General features: G+C 39.2%; 19 non-coding genes and 6 pseudogenes across 19 annotated transcripts; all 25 read left to right on the top strand.

Moving 5' to 3' along the window:
- Positions 1–551: 551 nt before the first annotated feature.
- LOC118945871 (small nucleolar RNA U3) lies at positions 552–767 on the top strand. The gene has a single exon (XR_005043758.1). It is a non-coding gene; the product is annotated as a small nucleolar RNA U3 (small nucleolar RNA).
- A 787-nt stretch (positions 768–1,554) lies between these two features.
- On the top strand, positions 1,555–1,770 carry LOC118945869 (small nucleolar RNA U3). Its single transcript, XR_005041027.1, has one exon. It is a non-coding gene; the product is annotated as a small nucleolar RNA U3 (small nucleolar RNA).
- Positions 1,771–2,557: 787 nt separating this feature from the next.
- On the top strand, positions 2,558–2,773 carry LOC118945935 (small nucleolar RNA U3). The gene has a single exon (XR_005041088.1). It is a non-coding gene; the product is annotated as a small nucleolar RNA U3 (small nucleolar RNA).
- A 787-nt stretch (positions 2,774–3,560) lies between these two features.
- Positions 3,561–3,776, top strand: LOC118945874 (small nucleolar RNA U3). Its single transcript, XR_005041031.1, has one exon. It is a non-coding gene; the product is annotated as a small nucleolar RNA U3 (small nucleolar RNA).
- Positions 3,777–4,563: 787 nt separating this feature from the next.
- On the top strand, positions 4,564–4,779 carry LOC118945868 (small nucleolar RNA U3). Its single transcript, XR_005041026.1, has one exon. It is a non-coding gene; the product is annotated as a small nucleolar RNA U3 (small nucleolar RNA).
- Positions 4,780–5,566: 787 nt separating this feature from the next.
- LOC118945867 (small nucleolar RNA U3) lies at positions 5,567–5,782 on the top strand. The gene has a single exon (XR_005041025.1). It is a non-coding gene; the product is annotated as a small nucleolar RNA U3 (small nucleolar RNA).
- Positions 5,783–6,569: 787 nt separating this feature from the next.
- LOC118945866 (small nucleolar RNA U3) lies at positions 6,570–6,785 on the top strand. The gene has a single exon (XR_005041024.1). It is a non-coding gene; the product is annotated as a small nucleolar RNA U3 (small nucleolar RNA).
- A 787-nt stretch (positions 6,786–7,572) lies between these two features.
- LOC118945865 (small nucleolar RNA U3) lies at positions 7,573–7,788 on the top strand. The gene has a single exon (XR_005041023.1). It is a non-coding gene; the product is annotated as a small nucleolar RNA U3 (small nucleolar RNA).
- Positions 7,789–8,575: 787 nt separating this feature from the next.
- LOC118945967 (small nucleolar RNA U3) lies at positions 8,576–8,791 on the top strand. The gene has a single exon (XR_005041120.1). It is a non-coding gene; the product is annotated as a small nucleolar RNA U3 (small nucleolar RNA).
- Positions 8,792–9,578: 787 nt separating this feature from the next.
- Positions 9,579–9,794, top strand: LOC118945864 (small nucleolar RNA U3). Its single transcript, XR_005041022.1, has one exon. It is a non-coding gene; the product is annotated as a small nucleolar RNA U3 (small nucleolar RNA).
- A 787-nt stretch (positions 9,795–10,581) lies between these two features.
- On the top strand, positions 10,582–10,797 carry LOC118945863 (small nucleolar RNA U3). Its single transcript, XR_005041021.1, has one exon. It is a non-coding gene; the product is annotated as a small nucleolar RNA U3 (small nucleolar RNA).
- Positions 10,798–11,584: 787 nt separating this feature from the next.
- Positions 11,585–11,800, top strand: LOC118945966 (small nucleolar RNA U3). Its single transcript, XR_005041119.1, has one exon. It is a non-coding gene; the product is annotated as a small nucleolar RNA U3 (small nucleolar RNA).
- A 787-nt stretch (positions 11,801–12,587) lies between these two features.
- On the top strand, positions 12,588–12,803 carry LOC118945964 (small nucleolar RNA U3). Its single transcript, XR_005041117.1, has one exon. It is a non-coding gene; the product is annotated as a small nucleolar RNA U3 (small nucleolar RNA).
- A 787-nt stretch (positions 12,804–13,590) lies between these two features.
- LOC118945963 (small nucleolar RNA U3) lies at positions 13,591–13,806 on the top strand. The gene has a single exon (XR_005041116.1). It is a non-coding gene; the product is annotated as a small nucleolar RNA U3 (small nucleolar RNA).
- Positions 13,807–14,519: 713 nt separating this feature from the next.
- On the top strand, positions 14,520–14,703 carry LOC118945891 (small nucleolar RNA U3; annotated as a pseudogene).
- A 787-nt stretch (positions 14,704–15,490) lies between these two features.
- Positions 15,491–15,706, top strand: LOC118945836 (small nucleolar RNA U3). Its single transcript, XR_005040994.1, has one exon. It is a non-coding gene; the product is annotated as a small nucleolar RNA U3 (small nucleolar RNA).
- A 787-nt stretch (positions 15,707–16,493) lies between these two features.
- Positions 16,494–16,709, top strand: LOC118945962 (small nucleolar RNA U3). The gene has a single exon (XR_005041115.1). It is a non-coding gene; the product is annotated as a small nucleolar RNA U3 (small nucleolar RNA).
- A 713-nt stretch (positions 16,710–17,422) lies between these two features.
- LOC118945890 (small nucleolar RNA U3) lies at positions 17,423–17,606 on the top strand (annotated as a pseudogene).
- A 787-nt stretch (positions 17,607–18,393) lies between these two features.
- Positions 18,394–18,609, top strand: LOC118945835 (small nucleolar RNA U3). Its single transcript, XR_005040993.1, has one exon. It is a non-coding gene; the product is annotated as a small nucleolar RNA U3 (small nucleolar RNA).
- A 713-nt stretch (positions 18,610–19,322) lies between these two features.
- LOC118945889 (small nucleolar RNA U3) lies at positions 19,323–19,506 on the top strand (annotated as a pseudogene).
- Positions 19,507–20,219: 713 nt separating this feature from the next.
- On the top strand, positions 20,220–20,403 carry LOC118945888 (small nucleolar RNA U3; annotated as a pseudogene).
- A 787-nt stretch (positions 20,404–21,190) lies between these two features.
- LOC118945833 (small nucleolar RNA U3) lies at positions 21,191–21,406 on the top strand. The gene has a single exon (XR_005040991.1). It is a non-coding gene; the product is annotated as a small nucleolar RNA U3 (small nucleolar RNA).
- Positions 21,407–22,193: 787 nt separating this feature from the next.
- Positions 22,194–22,409, top strand: LOC118945961 (small nucleolar RNA U3). The gene has a single exon (XR_005041114.1). It is a non-coding gene; the product is annotated as a small nucleolar RNA U3 (small nucleolar RNA).
- Positions 22,410–23,122: 713 nt separating this feature from the next.
- LOC118945887 (small nucleolar RNA U3) lies at positions 23,123–23,306 on the top strand (annotated as a pseudogene).
- A 713-nt stretch (positions 23,307–24,019) lies between these two features.
- On the top strand, positions 24,020–24,203 carry LOC118945886 (small nucleolar RNA U3; annotated as a pseudogene).
- The last annotated feature ends 402 nt before the right edge of the window (positions 24,204–24,605 follow it).

The following is a 24,605-nucleotide window of genomic DNA, read 5'->3' as shown; positions in this document are numbered from 1 at the left end:
TTTTGGTAGCATGTGAGCGTCATAGAGCAAAACATGTTACATGTGCATGTTCGATAGAGTCTCAGCTTTTCATAGATAGCTTTTAGTAGTTTGTAATTCAAACCTTTCTGACTCTACAGATGTTTCTTTAAAAAAAAGACCCGGGCCTGGGCACCTTCGGAATCCGTCTTTGTCTCACAAACACAGCTCTATCTCAGCCCCCGTTAATCACACAGACTAACTCTTGGTACCACTGGATGCAGAAGACAGAGACGAATCTGATGGTACAACCCATACGTCTATAGCTAAAACACACAATGTTTAAAAGGGGGTAGAATTCAACACAAATAACCGGCTTTGAAATATGGATGGCTGTCCATCAACATTAGGTCATATTTTACCTGTTGGCAACCAGCATCGCTGACCATTTTTCTCAATTGAGAAACCTAGCAATTCTCCATAATTAACATAATTTGATTGCAACAACTGTTGATGCTGAGAATGCAACACAAACCGCTGGTGCAAATGCTCTTTTCAAGATGCTCCACCTTGATCACAACAACTTATGCACCAAAACTATACTTTCAGGGATCATTTCTATAGTGCGTTACTTGAGAAATGTGTGTCTAAAGTGGTAGATCTCGCTATCCATGATGACGATTCAAGATATTCCCGTTCAGAGCATGAATCTGGTGGTTAGAAATGACCTTGCTCATTTTTATTCCACCTTTGATTACTGTTCCTTGTTCTTCAATGAACGTGGATGAAGGGAATATGTTCTGAGTGGATGATAACCATGTACAATAAAAGCTACTGAAATGTCTCCCAAATCCTTATCGTTAGTAAAATAAAACCTCTTGAATCAGTCCTGAGACCCCAGCAATAATCTTTTCAGTTTTCTGGCTTTCGTTGATCTCCATGTCCAGCCCTTATATTTTGCTTCAAAATGAGGAGTTTTAAAATGTTCCTTTCAGGACAACCTTTGACCTTCATACGTAGAAGAACCTTGTACTTTCTAACAACTTTTTGGTAGCATGTGAGCGTCATAGAGCAAAACATGTTACATGTGCATGTTCGATAGAGTCTCAGCTTTTCATAGATAGCTTTTAGTAGTTTGTAATTCAAACCTTTCTGACTCTACAGATGTTTCTTTAAAAAAAAGACCCGGGCCTGGGCACCTTCGGAATCCGTCTTTGTCTCACAAACACAGCTCTATCTCAGCCCCCGTTAATCACACAGACTAACTCTTGGTACCACTGGATGCAGAAGACAGAGACGAATCTGATGGTACAACCCATACGTCTATAGCTAAAACACACAATGTTTAAAAGGGGGTAGAATTCAACACAAATAACCGGCTTTGAAATATGGATGGCTGTCCATCAACATTAGGTCATATTTTACCTGTTGGCAACCAGCATCGCTGACCATTTTTCTCAATTGAGAAACCTAGCAATTCTCCATAATTAACATAATTTGATTGCAACAACTGTTGATGCTGAGAATGCAACACAAACCGGTGGTGCAAATGCTCTTTTCAAGATGCTCCACCTTGATCACAACAACTTATGCACCAAAACTATACTTTCAGGGATCATTTCTATAGTGCGTTACTTGAGAAATGTGTGTCTAAAGTGGTAGATCTCGCTATCCATGATGACGATTCAAGATATTCCCGTTCAGAGCATGAATCTGGTGGTTAGAAATGACCTTGCTCATTTTTATTCCACCTTTGATTACTGTTCCTTGTTCTTCAATGAACGTGGATGAAGGGAATATGTTCTGAGTGGATGATAACCATGTACAATAAAAGCTACTGAAATGTCTCCCAAATCCTTATCGTTAGTAAAATAAAACCTCTTGAATCAGTCCTGAGACCCCAGCAATAATCTTTTCAGTTTTCTGGCTTTCGTTGATCTCCATGTCCAGCCCTTATATTTTGCTTCAAAATGAGGAGTTTTAAAATTTTCCTTTCAGGACAACCTTTGACCTTCATACGTAGAAGAACCTTGTACTTTCTAACAACTTTTTGGTAGCATGTGAGCGTCATAGAGCAAAACATGTTACATGTGCATGTTCGATAGAGTCTCAGCTTTTCATAGATAGCTTTTAGTAATTTGTAATTCAAACCTTTCTGACTCTACAGATGTTTCTTTAAAAAAAAGACCCGGGCCTGGGCACCTTCGGAATCCGTCTTTGTCTCACAAACACAGCTCTATCTCAGCCCCCGTTAATCACACAGACTAACTCTTGGTACCACTGGATGCAGAAGACAGAGACGAATCTGATGGTACAACCCATACGTCTATAGCTAAAACACACAATGTTTAAAAGGGGGTAGAATTCAACACAAATAACCGGCTTTGAAATATGGATGGCTGTCCATCAACATTAGGTCATATTTTACCTGTTGGCAACCAGCATCGCTGACCATTTTTCTCAATTGAGAAACCTAGCAATTCTCCATAATTAACATAATTTGATTGCAACAACTGTTGATGCTGAGAATGCAACACAAACCGCTGGTGCAAATGCTCTTTTCAAGATGCTCCACCTTGATCACAACAACTTATGCACCAAGACTATACTTTCAGGGATCATTTCTATAGTGCGTTACTTGAGAAATGTGTGTCTAAAGTGGTAGATCTCGCTATCCATGATGACGATTCAAGATATTCCCATTCAGAGCATGAATCTGGTGGTTAGAAATGACATTGCTCATTTTTCTTCCACCTTTGATGACTGTTCCTTGTTCTTCAATGAACTTGGATGAAGGGAATATGTTCTGAGTGGATGATAACCATGTACAATAAAAGCTACTGAAATGTCTCCCAAATCCTTATCGTTAGTAAAATAAAACCTCTTGAATCAGTCCTGAGACCCCAGCAATAATCTTTTCAGTTTTCTGGCTTTCGTTGATCTCCATGTCCAGCCCTTATATTTTGCTTCAAAATGAGGAGTTTTAAAATGTTCCTTTCAGGACAACCTTTGACCTTCATACGTAGAAGAACCTTGTACTTTCTAACAACTTTTTGGTAGCTTGTGAGCGTCATAGAGCAAAACATGTTACATGTGCATGTTCGATAGAGTCTCAGCTTTTCATAGATAGCTTTTAGTAGTTTGTAATTCAAACCTTTCTGACTCTACAGATGTTTCTTTAAAAAAAAGACCCGGGCCTGGGCACCTTCGGAATCCGTCTTTGTCTCACAAACACAGCTCTATCTCAGCCCCCGTTAATCACACAGACTAACTCTTGGTACCACTGGATGCAGAAGACAGAGACGAATCTGATGGTACAACCCATACGTCTATAGCTAAAACACACAATGTTTAAAAGGGGGTAGAATTCAACACAAATAACCGGCTTTGAAATATGGATGGCTGTCCATCAACATTAGGTCATATTTTACCTGTTGGCAACCAGCATCGCTGACCATTTTTCTCAATTGAGAAACCTAGCAATTCTCCATAATTAACATAATTTGATTGCAACAACTGTTGATGCTGAGAATGCAACACAAACCGGTGGTGCAAATGCTCTTTTCAAGATGCTCCACCTTGATCACAACAACTTATGCACCAAAACTATACTTTCAGGGATCATTTCTATAGTGCGTTACTTGAGAAATGTGTGTCTAAAGTGGTAGATCTCGCTATCCATGATGACGATTCAAGATATTCCCGTTCAGAGCATGAATCTGGTGGTTAGAAATGACATTGCTCATTTTTATTCCACCTTTGATTACTGTTCCTTGTTCTTCAATGAACGTGGATGAAGGGAATATGTTCTGAGTGGATGATAACCATGTACAATAAAAGCTACTGAAATGTCTCCCAAATCCTTATCGTTAGTAAAATAAAACCTCTTGAATCAGTCCTGAGACCCCAGCAATAATCTTTTCAGTTTTCTGGCTTTCGTTGATCTCCATGTCCAGCCCTTATATTTTGCTTCAAAATGAGGAGTTTTAAAATGTTCCTTTCAGGACAACCTTTGACCTTCATACGTAGAAGAACCTTGTACTTTCTAACAACTTTTTGGTAGCTTGTGAGCGTCATAGAGCAAAACATGTTACATGTGCATGTTCGATAGAGTCTCAGCTTTTCATAGATAGCTTTTAGTAGTTTGTAATTCAAACCTTTCTGACTCTACAGATGTTTCTTTAAAAAAAAGACCCGGGCCTGGGCACCTTCGGAATCCGTCTTTGTCTCACAAACACAGCTCTATCTCAGCCCCCGTTAATCACACAGACTAACTCTTGGTACCACTGGATGCAGAAGACAGAGACGAATCTGATGGTACAACCCATACGTCTATAGCTAAAACACACAATGTTTAAAAGGGGGTAGAATTCAACACAAATAACCGGCTTTGAAATATGGATGGCTGTCCATCAACATTAGGTCATATTTTACCTGTTGGCAACCAGCATCGCTGACCATTTTTCTCAATTGAGAAACCTAGCAATTCTCCATAATTAACATAATTTGATTGCAACAACTGTTGATGCTGAGAATGCAACACAAACCGGTGGTGCAAATGCTCTTTTCAAGATGCTCCACCTTGATCACAACAACTTATGCACCAAAACTATACTTTCAGGGATCATTTCTATAGTGCGTTACTTGAGAAATGTGTGTCTAAAGTGGTAGATCTCGCTATCCATGATGACGATTCAAGATATTCCCGTTCAGAGCATGAATCTGGTGGTTAGAAATGACCTTGCTCATTTTTATTCCACCTTTGATTACTGTTCCTTGTTCTTCAATGAACGTGGATGAAGGGAATATGTTCTGAGTGGATGATAACCATGTACAATAAAAGCTACTGAAATGTCTCCCAAATCCTTATCGTTAGTAAAATAAAACCTCTTGAATCAGTCCTGAGACCCCAGCAATAATCTTTTCAGTTTTCTGGCTTTCGTTGATCTCCATGTCCAGCCCTTATATTTTGCTTCAAAATGAGGAGTTTTAAAATTTTCCTTTCAGGACAACCTTTGACCTTCATACGTAGAAGAACCTTGTACTTTCTAACAACTTTTTGGTAGCATGTGAGCGTCATAGAGCAAAACATGTTACATGTGCATGTTCGATAGAGTCTCAGCTTTTCATAGATAGCTTTTAGTAATTTGTAATTCAAACCTTTCTGACTCTACAGATGTTTCTTTAAAAAAAAGACCCGGGCCTGGGCACCTTCGGAATCCGTCTTTGTCTCACAAACACAGCTCTATCTCAGCCCCCGTTAATCACACAGACTAACTCTTGGTACCACTGGATGCAGAAGACAGAGACGAATCTGATGGTACAACCCATACGTCTATAGCTAAAACACACAATGTTTAAAAGGGGGTAGAATTCAACACAAATAACCGGCTTTGAAATATGGATGGCTGTCCATCAACATTAGGTCATATTTTACCTGTTGGCAACCAGCATCGCTGACCATTTTTCTCAATTGAGAAACCTAGCAATTCTCCATAATTAACATAATTTGATTGCAACAACTGTTGATGCTGAGAATGCAACACAAACCGGTGGTGCAAATGCTCTTTTCAAGATGCTCCACCTTGATCACAACAACTTATGCACCAAAACTATACTTTCAGGGATCATTTCTATAGTGCGTTACTTGAGAAATGTGTGTCTAAAGTGGTAGATCTCGCTATCCATGATGACGATTCAAGATATTCCCGTTCAGAGCATGAATCTGGTGGTTAGAAATGACCTTGCTCATTTTTATTCCACCTTTGATTACTGTTCCTTGTTCTTCAATGAACGTGGATGAAGGGAATATGTTCTGAGTGGATGATAACCATGTACAATAAAAGCTACTGAAATGTCTCCCAAATCCTTATCGTTAGTAAAATAAAACCTCTTGAATCAGTCCTGAGACCCCAGCAATAATCTTTTCAGTTTTCTGGCTTTCGTTGATCTCCATGTCCAGCCCTTATATTTTGCTTCAAAATGAGGAGTTTTAAAATTTTCCTTTCAGGACAACCTTTGACCTTCATACGTAGAAGAACCTTGTACTTTCTAACAACTTTTTGGTAGCATGTGAGCGTCATAGAGCAAAACATGTTACATGTGCATGTTCGATAGAGTCTCAGCTTTTCATAGATAGCTTTTAGTAATTTGTAATTCAAACCTTTCTGACTCTACAGATGTTTCTTTAAAAAAAAGACCCGGGCCTGGGCACCTTCGGAATCCGTCTTTGTCTCACAAACACAGCTCTATCTCAGCCCCCGTTAATCACACAGACTAACTCTTGGTACCACTGGATGCAGAAGACAGAGACGAATCTGATGGTACAACCCATACGTCTATAGCTAAAACACACAATGTTTAAAAGGGGGTAGAATTCAACACAAATAACCGGCTTTGAAATATGGATGGCTGTCCATCAACATTAGGTCATATTTTACCTGTTGGCAACCAGCATCGCTGACCATTTTTCTCAATTGAGAAACCTAGCAATTCTCCATAATTAACATAATTTGATTGCAACAACTGTTGATGCTGAGAATGCAACACAAACCGGTGGTGCAAATGCTCTTTTCAAGATGCTCCACCTTGATCACAACAACTTATGCACCAAAACTATACTTTCAGGGATCATTTCTATAGTGCGTTACTTGAGAAATGTGTGTCTAAAGTGGTAGATCTCGCTATCCATGATGACGATTCAAGATATTCCCGTTCAGAGCATGAATCTGGTGGTTAGAAATGACCTTGCTCATTTTTATTCCACCTTTGATTACTGTTCCTTGTTCTTCAATGAACGTGGATGAAGGGAATATGTTCTGAGTGGATGATAACCATGTACAATAAAAGCTACTGAAATGTCTCCCAAATCCTTATCGTTAGTAAAATAAAACCTCTTGAATCAGTCCTGAGACCCCAGCAATAATCTTTTCAGTTTTCTGGCTTTCGTTGATCTCCATGTCCAGCCCTTATATTTTGCTTCAAAATGAGGAGTTTTAAAATGTTCCTTTCAGGACAACCTTTGACCTTCATACGTAGAAGAACCTTGTACTTTCTAACAACTTTTTGGTAGCTTGTCAGCGTCATAGAGCAAAACATGTTACATGTGCATGTTCGATAGAGTCTCAGCTTTTCATAGATAGCTTTTAGTAGTTTGTAATTCAAACCTTTCTGACTCTACAGATGTTTCTTTAAAAAAAAGACCCGGGCCTGGGCACCTTCGGAATCCGTCTTTGTCTCACAAACACAGCTCTATCTCAGCCCCCGTTAATCACACAGACTAACTCTTGGTACCACTGGATGCAGAAGACAGAGACGAATCTGATGGTACAACCCATACGTCTATAGCTAAAACACACAATGTTTAAAAGGGGGTAGAATTCAACACAAATAACCGGCTTTGAAATATGGATGGCTGTCCATCAACATTAGGTCATATTTTACCTGTTGGCAACCAGCATCGCTGACCATTTTTCTCAATTGAGAAACCTAGCAATTCTCCATAATTAACATAATTTGATTGCAACAACTGTTGATGCTGAGAATGCAACACAAACCGGTGGTGCAAATGCTCTTTTCAAGATGCTCCACCTTGATCACAACAACTTATGCACCAAAACTATACTTTCAGGGATCATTTCTATAGTGCGTTACTTGAGAAATGTGTGTCTAAAGTGGTAGATCTCGCTATCCATGATGACGATTCAAGATATTCCCGTTCAGAGCATGAATCTGGTGGTTAGAAATGACCTTGCTCATTTTTATTCCACCTTTGATTACTGTTCCTTGTTCTTCAATGAACGTGGATGAAGGGAATATGTTCTGAGTGGATGATAACCATGTACAATAAAAGCTACTGAAATGTCTCCCAAATCCTTATCGTTAGTAAAATAAAACCTCTTGAATCAGTCCTGAGACCCCAGCAATAATCTTTTCAGTTTTCTGGCTTTCGTTGATCTCCATGTCCAGCCCTTATATTTTGCTTCAAAATGAGGAGTTTTAAAATTTTCCTTTCAGGACAACCTTTGACCTTCATACGTAGAAGAACCTTGTACTTTCTAACAACTTTTTGGTAGCATGTGAGCGTCATAGAGCAAAACATGTTACATGTGCATGTTCGATAGAGTCTCAGCTTTTCATAGATAGCTTTTAGTAATTTGTAATTCAAACCTTTCTGACTCTACAGATGTTTCTTTAAAAAAAAGACCCGGGCCTGGGCACCTTCGGAATCCGTCTTTGTCTCACAAACACAGCTCTATCTCAGCCCCCGTTAATCACACAGACTAACTCTTGGTACCACTGGATGCAGAAGACAGAGACGAATCTGATGGTACAACCCATACGTCTATAGCTAAAACACACAATGTTTAAAAGGGGGTAGAATTCAACACAAATAACCGGCTTTGAAATATGGATGGCTGTCCATCAACATTAGGTCATATTTTACCTGTTGGCAACCAGCATCGCTGACCATTTTTCTCAATTGAGAAACCTAGCAATTCTCCATAATTAACATAATTTGATTGCAACAACTGTTGATGCTGAGAATGCAACACAAACCGCTGGTGCAAATGCTCTTTTCAAGATGCTCCACCTTGATCACAACAACTTATGCACCAAGACTATACTTTCAGGGATCATTTCTATAGTGCGTTACTTGAGAAATGTGTGTCTAAAGTGGTAGATCTCGCTATCCATGATGACGATTCAAGATATTCCCGTTCAGAGCATGAATCTGGTGGTTAGAAATGACATTGCTCATTTTTCTTCCACCTTTGATGACTGTTCCTTGTTCTTCAATGAACTTGGATGAAGGGAATATGTTCTGAGTGGATGATAACCATGTACAATAAAAGCTACTGAAATGTCTCCCAAATCCTTATCGTTAGTAAAATAAAACCTCTTGAATCAGTCCTGAGACCCCAGCAATAATCTTTTCAGTTTTCTGGCTTTCGTTGATCTCCATGTCCAGCCCTTATATTTTGCTTCAAAATGAGGAGTTTTAAAATGTTCCTTTCAGGACAACCTTTGACCTTCATACGTAGAAGAACCTTGTACTTTCTAACAACTTTTTGGTAGCTTGTGAGCGTCATAGAGCAAAACATGTTACATGTGCATGTTCGATAGAGTCTCAGCTTTTCATAGATAGCTTTTAGTAGTTTGTAATTCAAACCTTTCTGACTCTACAGATGTTTCTTTAAAAAAAAGACCCGGGCCTGGGCACCTTCGGAATCCGTCTTTGTCTCACAAACACAGCTCTATCTCAGCCCCCGTTAATCACACAGACTAACTCTTGGTACCACTGGATGCAGAAGACAGAGACGAATCTGATGGTACAACCCATACGTCTATAGCTAAAACACACAATGTTTAAAAGGGGGTAGAATTCAACACAAATAACCGGCTTTGAAATATGGATGGCTGTCCATCAACATTAGGTCATATTTTACCTGTTGGCAACCAGCATCGCTGACCATTTTTCTCAATTGAGAAACCTAGCAATTCTCCATAATTAACATAATTTGATTGCAACAACTGTTGATGCTGAGAATGCAACACAAACCGGTGGTGCAAATGCTCTTTTCAAGATGCTCCACCTTGATCACAACAACTTATGCACCAAAACTATACTTTCAGGGATCATTTCTATAGTGCGTTACTTGAGAAATGTGTGTCTAAAGTGGTAGATCTCGCTATCCATGATGACGATTCAAGATATTCCCGTTCAGAGCATGAATCTGGTGGTTAGAAATGACCTTGCTCATTTTTATTCCACCTTTGATTACTGTTCCTTGTTCTTCAATGAACGTGGATGAAGGGAATATGTTCTGAGTGGATGATAACCATGTACAATAAAAGCTACTGAAATGTCTCCCAAATCCTTATCGTTAGTAAAATAAAACCTTTTGAATCAGTCCTGAGACCCCAGCAATAATCTTTTCAGTTTTCTGGCTTTCGTTGATCTCCATGTCCAGCCCTTATATTTTGCTTCAAAATGAGGAGTTTTAAAATTTTCCTTTCAGGACAACCTTTGACCTTCATACGTAGAAGAACCTTGTACTTTCTAACAACTTTTTGGTAGCATGTGAGCGTCATAGAGCAAAACATGTTACATGTGCATGTTCGATAGAGTCTCAGCTTTTCATAGATAGCTTTTAGTAATTTGTAATTCAAACCTTTCTGACTCTACAGATGTTTCTTTAAAAAAAAGACCCGGGCCTGGGCACCTTCGGAATCCGTCTTTGTCTCACAAACACAGCTCTATCTCAGCCCCCGTTAATCACACAGACTAACTCTTGGTACCACTGGATGCAGAAGACAGAGACGAATCTGATGGTACAACCCATACGTCTATAGCTAAAACACACAATGTTTAAAAGGGGGTAGAATTCAACACAAATAACCGGCTTTGAAATATGGATGGCTGTCCATCAACATTAGGTCATATTTTACCTGTTGGCAACCAGCATCGCTGACCATTTTTCTCAATTGAGAAACCTAGCAATTCTCCATAATTAACATAATTTGATTGCAACAACTGTTGATGCTGAGAATGCAACACAAACCGGTGGTGCAAATGCTCTTTTCAAGATGCTCCACCTTGATCACAACAACTTATGCACCAAAACTATACTTTCAGGGATCATTTCTATAGTGCGTTACTTGAGAAATGTGTGTCTAAAGTGGTAGATCTCGCTATCCATGATGACGATTCAAGATATTCCCGTTCAGAGCATGAATCTGGTGGTTAGAAATGACCTTGCTCATTTTTATTCCACCTTTGATTACTGTTCCTTGTTCTTCAATGAACGTGGATGAAGGGAATATGTTCTGAGTGGATGATAACCATGTACAATAAAAGCTACTGAAATGTCTCCCAAATCCTTATCGTTAGTAAAATAAAACCTTTTGAATCAGTCCTGAGACCCCAGCAATAATCTTTTCAGTTTTCTGGCTTTCGTTGATCTCCATGTCCAGCCCTTATATTTTGCTTCAAAATGAGGAGTTTTAAAATTTTCCTTTCAGGACAACCTTTGACCTTCATACGTAGAAGAACCTTGTACTTTCTAACAACTTTTTGGTAGCATGTGAGCGTCATAGAGCAAAACATGTTACATGTGCATGTTCGATAGAGTCTCAGCTTTTCATAGATAGCTTTTAGTAATTTGTAATTCAAACCTTTCTGACTCTACAGATGTTTCTTTAAAAAAAAGACCCGGGCCTGGGCACCTTCGGAATCCGTCTTTGTCTCACAAACACAGCTCTATCTCAGCCCCCGTTAATCACACAGACTAACTCTTGGTACCACTGGATGCAGAAGACAGAGACGAATCTGATGGTACAACCCATACGTCTATAGCTAAAACACACAATGTTTAAAAGGGGGTAGAATTCAACACAAATAACCGGCTTTGAAATATGGATGGCTGTCCATCAACATTAGGTCATATTTTACCTGTTGGCAACCAGCATCGCTGACCATTTTTCTCAATTGAGAAACCTAGCAATTCTCCATAATTAACATAATTTGATTGCAACAACTGTTGATGCTGAGAATGCAACACAAACCGCTGGTGCAAATGCTCTTTTCAAGATGCTCCACCTTGATCACAACAACTTATGCACCAAGACTATACTTTCAGGGATCATTTCTATAGTGCGTTACTTGAGAAATGTGTGTCTAAAGTGGTAGATCTCGCTATCCATGATGACGATTCAAGATATTCCCGTTCAGAGCATGAATCTGGTGGTTAGAAATGACATTGCTCATTTTTCTTCCACCTTTGATGACTGTTCCTTGTTCTTCAATGAACTTGGATGAAGGGAATATGTTCTGAGTGGATGATAACCATGTACAATAAAAGCTACTGAAATGTCTCCCAAATCCTTATCGTTAGTAAAATAAAACCTCTTGAATCAGTCCTGAGACCCCAGCAATAATCTTTTCAGTTTTCTGGCTTTCGTTGATCTCCATGTCCAGCCCTTATATTTTGCTTCAAAATGAGGAGTTTTAAAATGTTCCTTTCAGGACAACCTTTGACCTTCATACGTAGAAGAACCTTGTACTTTCTAACAACTTTTTGGTAGCTTGTGAGCGTCATAGAGCAAAACATGTTACATGTGCATGTTCGATAGAGTCTCAGCTTTTCATAGATAGCTTTTAGTAGTTTGTAATTCAAACCTTTCTGACTCTACAGATGTTTCTTTAAAAAAAAGACCCGGGCCTGGGCACCTTCGGAATCCGTCTTTGTCTCACAAACACAGCTCTATCTCAGCCCCCGTTAATCACACAGACTAACTCTTGGTACCACTGGATGCAGAAGACAGAGACGAATCTGATGGTACAACCCATACGTCTATAGCTAAAACACACAATGTTTAAAAGGGGGTAGAATTCAACACAAATAACCGGCTTTGAAATATGGATGGCTGTCCATCAACATTAGGTCATATTTTACCTGTTGGCAACCAGCATCGCTGACCATTTTTCTCAATTGAGAAACCTAGCAATTCTCCATAATTAACATAATTTGATTGCAACAACTGTTGATGCTGAGAATGCAACACAAACCGCTGGTGCAAATGCTCTTTTCAAGATGCTCCACCTTGATCACAACAACTTATGCACCAAGACTATACTTTCAGGGATCATTTCTATAGTGCGTTACTTGAGAAATGTGTGTCTAAAGTGGTAGATCTCGCTATCCATGATGACGATTCAAGATATTCCCGTTCAGAGCATGAATCTGGTGGTTAGAAATGACATTGCTCATTTTTCTTCCACCTTTGATGACTGTTCCTTGTTCTTCAATGAACTTGGATGAAGGGAATATGTTCTGAGTGGATGATAACCATGTACAATAAAAGCTACTGAAATGTCTCCCAAATCCTTATCGTTAGTAAAATAAAACCTCTTGAATCAGTCCTGAGACCCCAGCAATAATCTTTTCAGTTTTCTGGCTTTCGTTGATCTCCATGTCCAGCCCTTATATTTTGCTTCAAAATGAGGAGTTTTAAAATTTTCCTTTCAGGACAACCTTTGACCTTCATACGTAGAAGAACCTTGTACTTTCTAACAACTTTTTGGTAGCTTGTGAGCGTCATAGAGCAAAACATGTTACATGTGCATGTTCGATAGAGTCTCAGCTTTTCATAGATAGCTTTTAGTAATTTGTAATTCAAACCTTTCTGACTCTACAGATGTTTCTTTAAAAAAAAGACCCGGGCCTGGGCACCTTCGGAATCCGTCTTTGTCTCACAAACACAGCTCTATCTCAGCCCCCGTTAATCACACAGACTAACTCTTGGTAACACTGGATGCAGAAGACAGAGACGAATCTGATGGTACAACCCATACGTCTATAGCTAAAACACACAATGTTTAAAAGGGGGTAGAATTCAACACAAATAACCGGCTTTGAAATATGGATGGCTGTCCATCAACATTAGGTCATATTTTACCTGTTGGCAACCAGCATCGCTGACCATTTTTCTCAATTGAGAAACCTAGCAATTCTCCATAATTAACATAATTTGATTGCAACAACTGTTGATGCTGAGAATGCAACACAAACCGCTGGTGCAAATGCTCTTTTCAAGATGCTCCACCTTGATCACAACAACTTATGCACCAAGACTATACTTTCAGGGATCATTTCTATAGTGCGTTACTTGAGAAATGTGTGTCTAAAGTGGTAGATCTCGCTATCCATGATGACGATTCAAGATATTCCCGTTCAGAGCATGAATCTGGTGGTTAGAAATGACATTGCTCATTTTTCTTCCACCTTTGATGACTGTTCCTTGTTCTTCAATGAACTTGGATGAAGGGAATATGTTCTGAGTGGATGATAACCATGTACAATAAAAGCTACTGAAATGTCTCCCAAATCCTTATCGTTAGTAAAATAAAACCTCTTGAATCAGTCCTGAGACCCCAGCAATAATCTTTTCAGTTTTCTGGCTTTCGTTGATCTCCATGTCCAGCCCTTATATTTTGCTTCAAAATGAGGAGTTTTAAAATTTTCCTTTCAGGACAACCTTTGACCTTCATACGTAGAAGAACCTTGTACTTTCTAACAACTTTTTGGTAGCTTGTGAGCGTCATAGAGCAAAACATGTTACATGTGCATGTTCGATAGAGTCTCAGCTTTTCATAGATAGCTTTTAGTAATTTGTAATTCAAACCTTTCTGACTCTACAGATGTTTCTTTAAAAAAAAGACCCGGGCCTGGGCACCTTCGGAATCCGTCTTTGTCTCACAAACACAGCTCTATCTCAGCCCCCGTTAATCACACAGACTAACTCTTGGTAACACTGGATGCAGAAGACAGAGACGAATCTGATGGTACAACCCATACGTCTATAGCTAAAACACACAATGTTTAAAAGGGGGTAGAATTCAACACAAATAACCGGCTTTGAAATATGGATGGCTGTCCATCAACATTAGGTCATATTTTACCTGTTGGCAACCAGCATCGCTGACCATTTTTCTCAATTGAGAAACCTAGCAATTCTCCATAATTAACATAATTTGATTGCAACAACTGTTGATGCTAATGTTACTTGAGAAATGTGTGTCTAAAGTGGTAGATCTCGCTATCCATGATGACGATTCAAGATATTCCCATTCAGAGCATGAATCTGGTGGCTAGAAATGACCTTGCTCATTTTTCTTCCACCTTTGATGACTGTTCCTTGTTCTTCAATGAACGTGGATGAAGGGAATATGTTCTGAGTGGATGATAACCATGTACAATAAAAGCTACTGAAATGTCTCCCAAATCCTTATCGTTAGTAAAATAAAACCTCTTGAATCAGTCCTGAGACCCCAGCAATAATCTTTTCCGTTTTCTTGTTTTCGTTGATCTCCATGTCCAGCCCTTATATTTTGCTTCAAAATGAGGAGTTTTAAAATTTTCCTTTCAGGACAACCTTTGACCTTCATACGTAGAAGAACCTTGTACTTTCTAACAACTTTTTGGTAGCTTGTGAGCGTCATAGAGCAAATCATGTTACATGTGCATGTTCGATAGAGTCTCAGCTTTTCATAGATAGCTTTTAGTAGTTTGTAATTCAAACCTTTCTGACTCTACAGATGTTTCTGTAAAAAAAAGACCCGGGCCTGGGCACCTTCGGAATCCGTCTTTGTCTCACAAACACAGCTCTATCTCAGCCCCCGTTAATCACACAGACTAACTCTTGGTACCACTGGATGCAGAAGACAGAGACGAATCTGATGGTACAACCCATACGTCTATAGCTAAAACACACAATGTTTAAAAGGGGGTAGAATTCAACACAAATAACCGGCTTTGAAATATGGATGGCTGTCCATCAACATTAGGTCATATTTTACCTGTTGGCAACCAGCATCGCTGACCATTTTTCTCAATTGAGAAACCTAGCAATTCTCCATAATTAACATAATTTGATTGCAACAACTGTTGATGCTGAGAATGCAACACAAACCGCTGGTGCAAATGCTCTTTTCAAGATGCTCCACCTTGATCACAACAACTTACGCACCAAGACTATACTTTCAGGGATCATTTCTATAGTGCGTTACTTGAGAAATGTGTGTATAAAGTGGTAGATCTCGCTATCCATGATGACGATTCAAGATATTCCCATTCAGAGCATGAATCTGGTGGCTAGAAATGACCTTGCTCATTTTTCTTCCACCTTTGATGACTGTTCCTTGTTCTTCAATGAATGTGGATGAAGGGAATATGTTCTGAGTGGATGATAACCATGTACAATAAAAGCTACTGAAATGTCTCCCAAATCCTTATCGTTAGTAAAATAAAACCTCTTGAATCAGTCCTGAGACCCCAGCAATAATCTTTTCCGTTTTCTGGCTTTCGTTGATCTCCATGTCCAGCCCTTATATTTTGCTTCAAAATGAGGAGTTTTAAAATTTTCCTTTCAGGACAACCTTTGACCTTCATACGTAGAAGAACCTTGTACTTTCTAACAACGTTTTGGTAGCTTGTGAGCGTCATAGAGCAAAACATGTTACATGTGCATGTTCGATAGAGTCTCAGCTTTTCATAGATAGCTTTTAGTAGTTTGTAATTCAAACCTTTCTGACTCTACAGATGTTTCTTTAAAAAAAAGACCCGGGCCTGGGCACCTTCGGAATCCGTCTTTGTCTCACAAACACAGCTCTATCTCAGCCCCCGTTAATCACACAGACTAACTCTTGGTACCACTGGATGCAGAAGACAGAGACGAATCTGATGGTACAACCCATACGTCTATAGCTAAAACACACAATGTTTAAAAGGGGGTAGAATTCAACACAAATAACCGGCTTTGAAATATGGATGGCTGTCCATCAACATTAGGTCATATTTTACCTGTTGGCAACCAGCATCGCTGACCATTTTTCTCAATTGAGAAACCTAGCAATTCTCCATAATTAACATAATTTGATTGCAACAACTGTTGATGCTGAGAATGCAACACAAACCGCTGGTGCAAATGCTCTTTTCAAGATGCTCCACCTTGATCACAACAACTTATGCACCAAGACTATACTTTCAGGGATCATTTCTATAGTGCGTTACTTGAGAAATGTGTGTCTAAAGTGGTAGATCTCGCTATCCATGATGACGATTCAAGATATTCCCGTTCAGAGCATGAATCTGGTGGTTAGAAATGACATTGCTCATTTTTCTTCCACCTTTGATGACTGTTCCTTGTTCTTCAATGAACTTGGATGAAGGGAATATGTTCTGAGTGGATGATAACCATGTACAATAAAAGCTACTGAAATGTCTCCCAAATCCTTATCGTTAGTAAAATAAAACCTCTTGAATCAGTCCTGAGACCCCAGCAATAATCTTTTCAGTTTTCTGGCTTTCGTTGATCTCCATGTCCAGCCCTTATATTTTGCTTCAAAATTAGGAGTTTTAAAATTTTCCTTTCAGGACAACCTTTGACCTTCATACGTAGAAGAACCTTGTACTTTCTAACAACTTTTTGGTAGCTTGTGAGCGTCATAGAGCAAAACATGTTACATGTGCATGTTCGATAGAGTCTCAGCTTTTCATAGATAGCTTTTAGTAATTTGTAATTCAAACCTTTCTGACTCTACAGATGTTTCTTTAAAAAAAAGACCCGGGCCTGGGCACCTTCGGAATCCGTCTTTGTCTCACAAACACAGCTCTATCTCAGCCCCCGTTAATCACACAGACTAACTCTTGGTAACACTGGATGCAGAAGACAGAGACGAATCTGATGGTACAACCCATACGTCTATAGCTAAAACACACAATGTTTAAAAGGGGGTAGAATTCAACACAAATAACCGGCTTTGAAATATGGATGGCTGTCCATCAACATTAGGTCATATTTTACCTGTTGGCAACCAGCATCGCTGACCATTTTTCTCAATTGAGAAACCTAGCAATTCTCCATAATTAACATAATTTGATTGCAACAACTGTTGATGCTAATGTTACTTGAGAAATGTGTGTCTAAAGTGGTAGATCTCGCTATCCATGATGACGATTCAAGATATTCCCATTCAGAGCATGAATCTGGTGGCTAGAAATGACCTTGCTCATTTTTCTTCCACCTTTGATGACTGTTCCTTGTTCTTCAATGAACGTGGATGAAGGGAATATGTTCTGAGTGGATGATAACCATGTACAATAAAAGCTACTGAAATGTCTCCCAAATCCTTATCGTTAGTAAAATAAAACCTCTTGAATCAGTCCTGAGACCCCAGCAATAATCTTTTCCGTTTTCTGGCTTTCGTTGATCTCCATGTCCAGCCCTTATATTTTGCTTCAAAATGAGGAGTTTTAAAATGTTCCTTTCAGGACAACCTTTGACCTTCATACGTAGAAGAACCTTGTACTTTCTAACAACTTTTTGGTAGCTTGTGAGCGTCATAGAGCAAATCATGTTACATGTGCATGTTCGATAGAGTCTCAGCTTTTCATAGATAGCTTTTAGTAGTTTGTAATTCAAACCTTTCTGACTCTACAGATGTTTCTGTAAAAAAAAGACCCGGGCCTGGGCACCTTCGGAATCCGTCTTTGTCTCACAAACACAGCTCTATCTCAGCCCCCGTTAATCACACAGACTAACTCTTGGTACCACTGGATGCAGAAGACAGAGACGAATCTGATGGTACAACCCATACGTCTATAGCTAAAACACACAATGTTTAAAAGGGGGTAGAATTCAACACAAATAACCGGCTTTGAAATATGGATGGCTGTCCATCAACATTAGGTCATATTTTACCTGTTGGCAACCAGCATCGCTGACCATTTTTCTCAATTGAGAAACCTAGCAATTCTCCATAATTAACATAATTTGATTGCAACAACTGTTGATGCTGAGAATGCAACACAAACCGCTGGTGCAAATGCTCTTTTCAAGATGCTCCACCTTGATCACAACAACTTACGCACCAAGACTATACTTTCAGGGATCATTTCTATAGTGCGTTACTTGAGAAATGTGTGTATAAAGTGGTAGATCTCGCTATCCATGATGACGATTCAAGATATTCCCATTCAGAGCATGAATCTGGTGGCTAGAAATGACCTTGCTCATTTTTCTTCCACCTTTGATGACTGTTCCTTGTTCTTCAATGAATGTGGATGAAGGGAATATGTTCTGAGTGGATGATAACCATGTACAATAAAAGCTACTGAAATGTCTCCCAAATCCTTATCGTTAGTAAAATAAAACCTCTTGAATCAGTCCTGAGACCCCAGCAATAATCTTTTCCGTTTTCTGGCTTTCGTTGATCTCCATGTCCAGCCCTTATATTTTGCTTCAAAATGAGGAGTTTTAAAATTTTCCTTTCAGGACAACCTTTGACCTTCATACGTAGAAGAACCTTGTACTTTCTAACAACGTTTTGGTAGCTTGTGAGCGTCATAGAGCAAAACATGTTACATGTGCATGTTCGATAGAGTCTCAGCTTTTCATAGATAGCTTTTAGTAGTTTGTAATTCAAACCTTTCTGACTCTACAGATGTTTCTGTAAAAAAAAGACCCGGGCCTGGGCACCTTCGGAATCCGTCTTTGTCTCACAAACACAGCTCCATCTCAGCCCCCGTTAATCCCACAGACTAACTCTTGGTACCACTGGATGCAGAAGACAGAGACGAATCTGATGGTACAACCCATACGTCTATAGCTAAAACACACAATGTTTAAAAGGGGGTAGAATTCAACACAAATAACCGGCTTTGAAATATGGATGGCTGTCCATCAACATTAGGTCATATTTTACCTGTTGGCAACCAGCATCGCTGACCATTTTTCTCAATTGAGAAACCTAGCAATTCTCCATAATTAACATAATTTGATTGCAACAACTGTTGATGCTAATGTTACTTGAGAAATGTGTGTCTAAAGTGGTAGATCTCGCTATCCATGATGACGATTCAAGATATTCCCATTCAGAGCATGAATCTGGTGGCTAGAAATGACCTTGCTCATTTTTCTTCCACCTTTGATGACTGTTCCTTGTTCTTCAATGAACGTGGATGAAGGGAATATGTTCTGAGTGGATGATAACCATGTACAATAAAAGCTACTGAAATGTCTCCCAAATCCTTATCGTTAGTAAAATAAAACCTCTTGAATCAGTCCTGAGACCCCAGCAATAATCTTTTCCGTTTTCTGGCTTTCGTTGATCTCCATGTCCAGCCCTTATATTTTGCTTCAAAATGAGGAGTTTTAAAATGTTCCTTTCAGGACAACCTTTGACCTTCATACGTAGAAGAACCTTGTACTTTCTAACAACTTTTTGGTAGCTTGTGAGCGTCATAGAGCAAATCATGTTACATGTGCATGTTCGATAGAGTCTCAGCTTTTCATAGATAGCTTTTAGTAGTTTGTAATTCAAACCTTTCTGACTCTACAGATGTTTCTGTAAAAAAAAGACCCGGGCCTGGGCACCTTCGGAATCCGTCTTTGTCTCACAAACACAGCTCTATCTCAGCCCCCGTTAATCACACAGACTAACTCTTGGTACCACTGGATGCAGAAGACAGAGACGAATCTGGTGGTACAACCCATACGTCTATAGCTAAAACACACAATGTTTAAAAGGGGGTAGAATTCAACACAAATAACCGGCTTTGAAATATGGATGGCTGTCCATCAACATTAGGTCATATTTTACCTGTTGGCAACCAGCATCGCTGACCATTTTTCTCAATTGAGAAACCTAGCAATTCTCCATAATTAACATAATTTGATTGCAACAACTGTTGATGCTAATGTTACTTGAGAAATGTGTGTCTAAAGTGGTAGATCTCGCTATCCATGATGACGATTCAAGATATTCCCATTCAGAGCATGAATCTGGTGGCTAGAAATGACCTTGCTCATTTTTCTTCCACCTTTGATGACTGTTCCTTGTTCTTCAATGAACGTGGATGAAGGGAATATGTTCTGAGTGGATGATAACCATGTACAATAAAAGCTACTGAAATGTCTCCCAAATCCTTATCGTTAGTAAAATAAAACCTCTTGAATCAGTCCTGAGACCCCAGCAATAATCTTTTCCGTTTTCTGGCTTTCGTTGATCTCCATGTCCAGCCCTTATATTTTGCTTCAAAATGAGGAGTTTTAAAATGTTCCTTTCAGGACAACCTTTGACCTTCATACGTAGAAGAACCTTGTACTTTCTAACAACTTTTTGGTAGCTTGTGAGCGTCATAGAGCAAATCATGTTACATGTGCATGTTCGATAGAGTCTCAGCTTTTCATAGATAGCTTTTAGTAGTTTGTAATTCAAACCTTTCTGACTCTACAGATGTTTCTGTAAAAAAAAGACCCGGGCCTGGGCACCTTCGGAATCCGTCTTTGTCTCACAAACACAGCTCTATCTCAGCCCCCGTTAATCACACAGACTAACTCTTGGTACCACTGGATGCAGAAGACAGAGACGAATCTGATGGTACAACCCATACGTCTATAGCTAAAACACACAATGTTTAAAAGGGGGTAGAATTCAACACAAATAACCGGCTTTGAAATATGGATGGCTGTCCATCAACATTAGGTCATATTTTACCTGTTGGCAACCAGCATCACTGACCATTTTTCTCAATTGAGAAACCTAGCAATTCTCCATAATTAACATAATTTGATTGCAACAACTGTTGATGCTGAGAATGCAACACAAACCGCTGGTGCAAATGCTCTTTTCAAGATGCTCCACCTTGATCACAACAACTTATGCACCAAGACTATACTTTCAGGGATCATTTCTATAGTGCGTTACTTGAGAAATGTGTGTATAAAGTGGTAGATCTCGCTATCCATGATGACGATTCAAGATATTCCCGTTCAGAGCATGAATCTGGTGGTTAGAAATGACATTGCTCATTTTTCTTCCACCTTTGATGACTGTTCCTTGTTCTTCAATGAACTTGGATGAAGGGAATATGTTCTGAGTGGATGATAACCATGTACAATAAAAGCTACTGAAATGTCTCCCAAATCCTTATCGTTAGTAAAATAAAACCTCTTGAATCAGTCCTGAGACCCCAGCAATAATCTTTTCAGTTTTCTGGCTTTCGTTGATCTCCATGTCCAGCCCTTATATTTTGCTTCAAAATGAGGAGTTTTAAAATGTTCCTTTCAGGACAACCTTTGACCTTCATACGTAGAAGAACCTTGTAATTTCTAACAACTTTTTGGTAGCTTGTGAGCGTCATAGAGCAAAACATGTTACATGTGCATGTTCGATAGAGTCTCAGCTTTTCATAGATAGCTTTTAGTAGTTTGTAATTCAAACCTTTCTGACTCTACAGATGTTTCTTTAAAAAAAAGACCCGGGCCTGGGCACCTTCGGAATCCGTCTTTGTCTCACAAACACAGCTCTATCTCAGCCCCCGTTAATCACACAGACTAACTCTTGGTACCACTGGATGCAGAAGACAGAGACGAATCTGATGGTACAACCCATACGTCTATAGCTAAAACACACAATGTTTAAAAGGGGGTAGAATTCAACACAAATAACCGGCTTTGAAATATGGATGGCTGTCCATCAACATTAGGTCATATTTTACCTGTTGGCAACCAGCATCGCTGACCATTTTTCTCAATTGAGAAACCTAGCAATTCTCCATAATTAACATAATTTGATTGCAACAACTGTTGATGCTGAGAATGCAACACAAACCGCTGGTGCAAATGCTCTTTTCAAGATGCTCCACCTTGATCACAACAACTTATGCACCAAGACTATACTTTCAGGGATCATTTCTATAGTGCGTTACTTGAGAAATGTGTGTCTAAAGTGGTAGATCTCGCTATCCATGATGACGATTCAAGATATTCCCGTTCAGAGCATGAATCTGGTGGTTAGAAATGACATTGCTCATTTTTCTTCCACCTTTGATGACTGTTCCTTGTTCTTCAATGAACTTGGATGAAGGGAATATGTTCTGAGTGGATGATAACCATGTACAATAAAAGCTACTGAAATGTCTCCCAAATCCTTATCGTTAGTAAAATAAAACCTCTTGAATCAGTCCTGAGACCCCAGCAATAATCTTTTCAGTTTTCTGGCTTTCGTTGATCTCCATGTCCAGCCCTTATATTTTGCTTCAAAATGAGGAGTTTTAAAATTTTCCTTTCAGGACAACCTTTGACCTTCATACGTAGAAGAACCTTGTACTTTCTAACAACTTTTTGGTAGCTTGTGAGCGTCATAGAGCAAAACATGTTACATGTGCATGTTCGATAGAGTCTCAGCTTTTCATAGATAGCTTTTAGTAATTTGTAATTCAAACCTTTCTGACTCTACAGATGTTTCTTTAAAAAAAAGACCCGGGCCTGGGCACCTTCGGAATCCGTCTTTGTCTCACAAACACAGCTCTATCTCAGCCCCCGTTAATCACACAGACTAACTCTTGGTAACACTGGATGCAGAAGACAGAGACGAATCTGATGGTACAACCCATACGTCTATAGCTAAAACACACAATGTTTAAAAGGGGGTAGAATTCAACACAAATAACCGGCTTTGAAATATGGATGGCTGTCCATCAACATTAGGTCATATTTTACCTGTTGGCAACCAGCATCGCTGACCATTTTTCTCAATTGAGAAACCTAGCAATTCTCCATAATTAACATAATTTGATTGCAACAACTGTTGATGCTAATGTTACTTGAGAAATGTGTGTCTAAAGTGGTAGATCTCGCTATCCATGATGACGATTCAAGATATTCCCATTCAGAGCATGAATCTGGTGGCTAGAAATGACCTTGCTCATTTTTCTTCCACCTTTGATGACTGTTCCTTGTTCTTCAATGAACGTGGATGAAGGGAATATGTTCTGAGTGGATGATAACCATGTACAATAAAAGCTACTGAAATGTCTCCCAAATCCTTATCGTTAGTAAAATAAAACCTCTTGAATCAGTCCTGAGACCCCAGCAATAATCTTTTCAGTTTTCTGGCTTTCGTTGATCTCCATGTCCAGCCCTTATATTTTGCTTCAAAATGAGGAGTTTTAAAATTTTCCTTTCAGGACAACCTTTGACCTTCATACGTAGAAGAACCTTGTACTTTCTAACAACTTTTTGGTAGCATGTGAGCGTCATAGAGCAAAACATGTTACATGTGCATGTTCGATAGAGTCTCAGCTTTTCATAGATAGCTTTTAGTAATTTGTAATTCAAACCTTTCTGACTCTACAGATATTTCTTTAAAAAAAAGACCCGGGCCTGGGCACCTTCGGAATCCGTCTTTGTCTCACAAACACAGCTCTATCTCAGCCCCCGTTAATCACACAGACTAACTCTTGGTACCACTGGATGCAGAAGACAGAGACGAATCTGATGGTACAACCCATACGTCTATAGCTAAAACACACAATGTTTAAAAGGGGGTAGAATTCAACACAAATAACCGGCTTTGAAATATGGATGGCTGTCCATCAACATTAGGTCATATTTTACCTGTTGGCAACCAGCATCGCTGACCATTTTTCTCAATTGAGAAACCTAGCAATTCTCCATAATTAACATAATTTGATTGCAACAACTGTTGATGCTAATGTTACTTGAGAAATGTGTGTCTAAAGTGGTAGATCTCGCTATCCATGATGACGATTCAAGATATTCCCATTCAGAGCATGAATCTGGTGGCTAGAAATGACCTTGCTCATTTTTCTTCCACCTTTGATGACTGTTCCTTGTTCTTCAATGAACGTGGATGAAGGGAATATGTTCTGAGTGGATGATAACCATGTACAATAAAAGCTACTGAAATGTCTCCCAAATCCTTATCGTTAGTAAAATAAAACCTCTTGAATCAGTCCTGAGACCCCAGCAATAATCTTTTCCGTTTTCTGGCTTTCGTTGATCTCCATGTCCAGCCCTTATATTTTGCTTCAAAATGAGGAGTTTTAAAATGTTCCTTTCAGGACAACCTTTGACCTTCATACGTAGAAGAACCTTGTACTTTCTAACAACTTTTTGGTAGCTTGTGAGCGTCATAGAGCAAATCATGTTACATGTGCATGTTCGATAGAGTCTCAGCTTTTCATAGATAGCTTTTAGTAGTTTGTAATTCAAACCTTTCTGACTCTACAGATGTTTCTGTAAAAAAAAGACCCGGGCCTGGGCACCTTCGGAATCCG

Source organism: Oncorhynchus mykiss, chromosome 4 (assembly GCF_057628025.1).
Source record: "Oncorhynchus mykiss isolate SJ-2025 chromosome 4, ASM5762802v1, whole genome shotgun sequence".
Taxonomy (NCBI): domain Eukaryota; kingdom Metazoa; phylum Chordata; class Actinopteri; order Salmoniformes; family Salmonidae; genus Oncorhynchus; species Oncorhynchus mykiss.
Note: the sequence above shows the minus strand (reverse complement) of the source record. Positions and strands in the feature narration are given on the sequence as shown.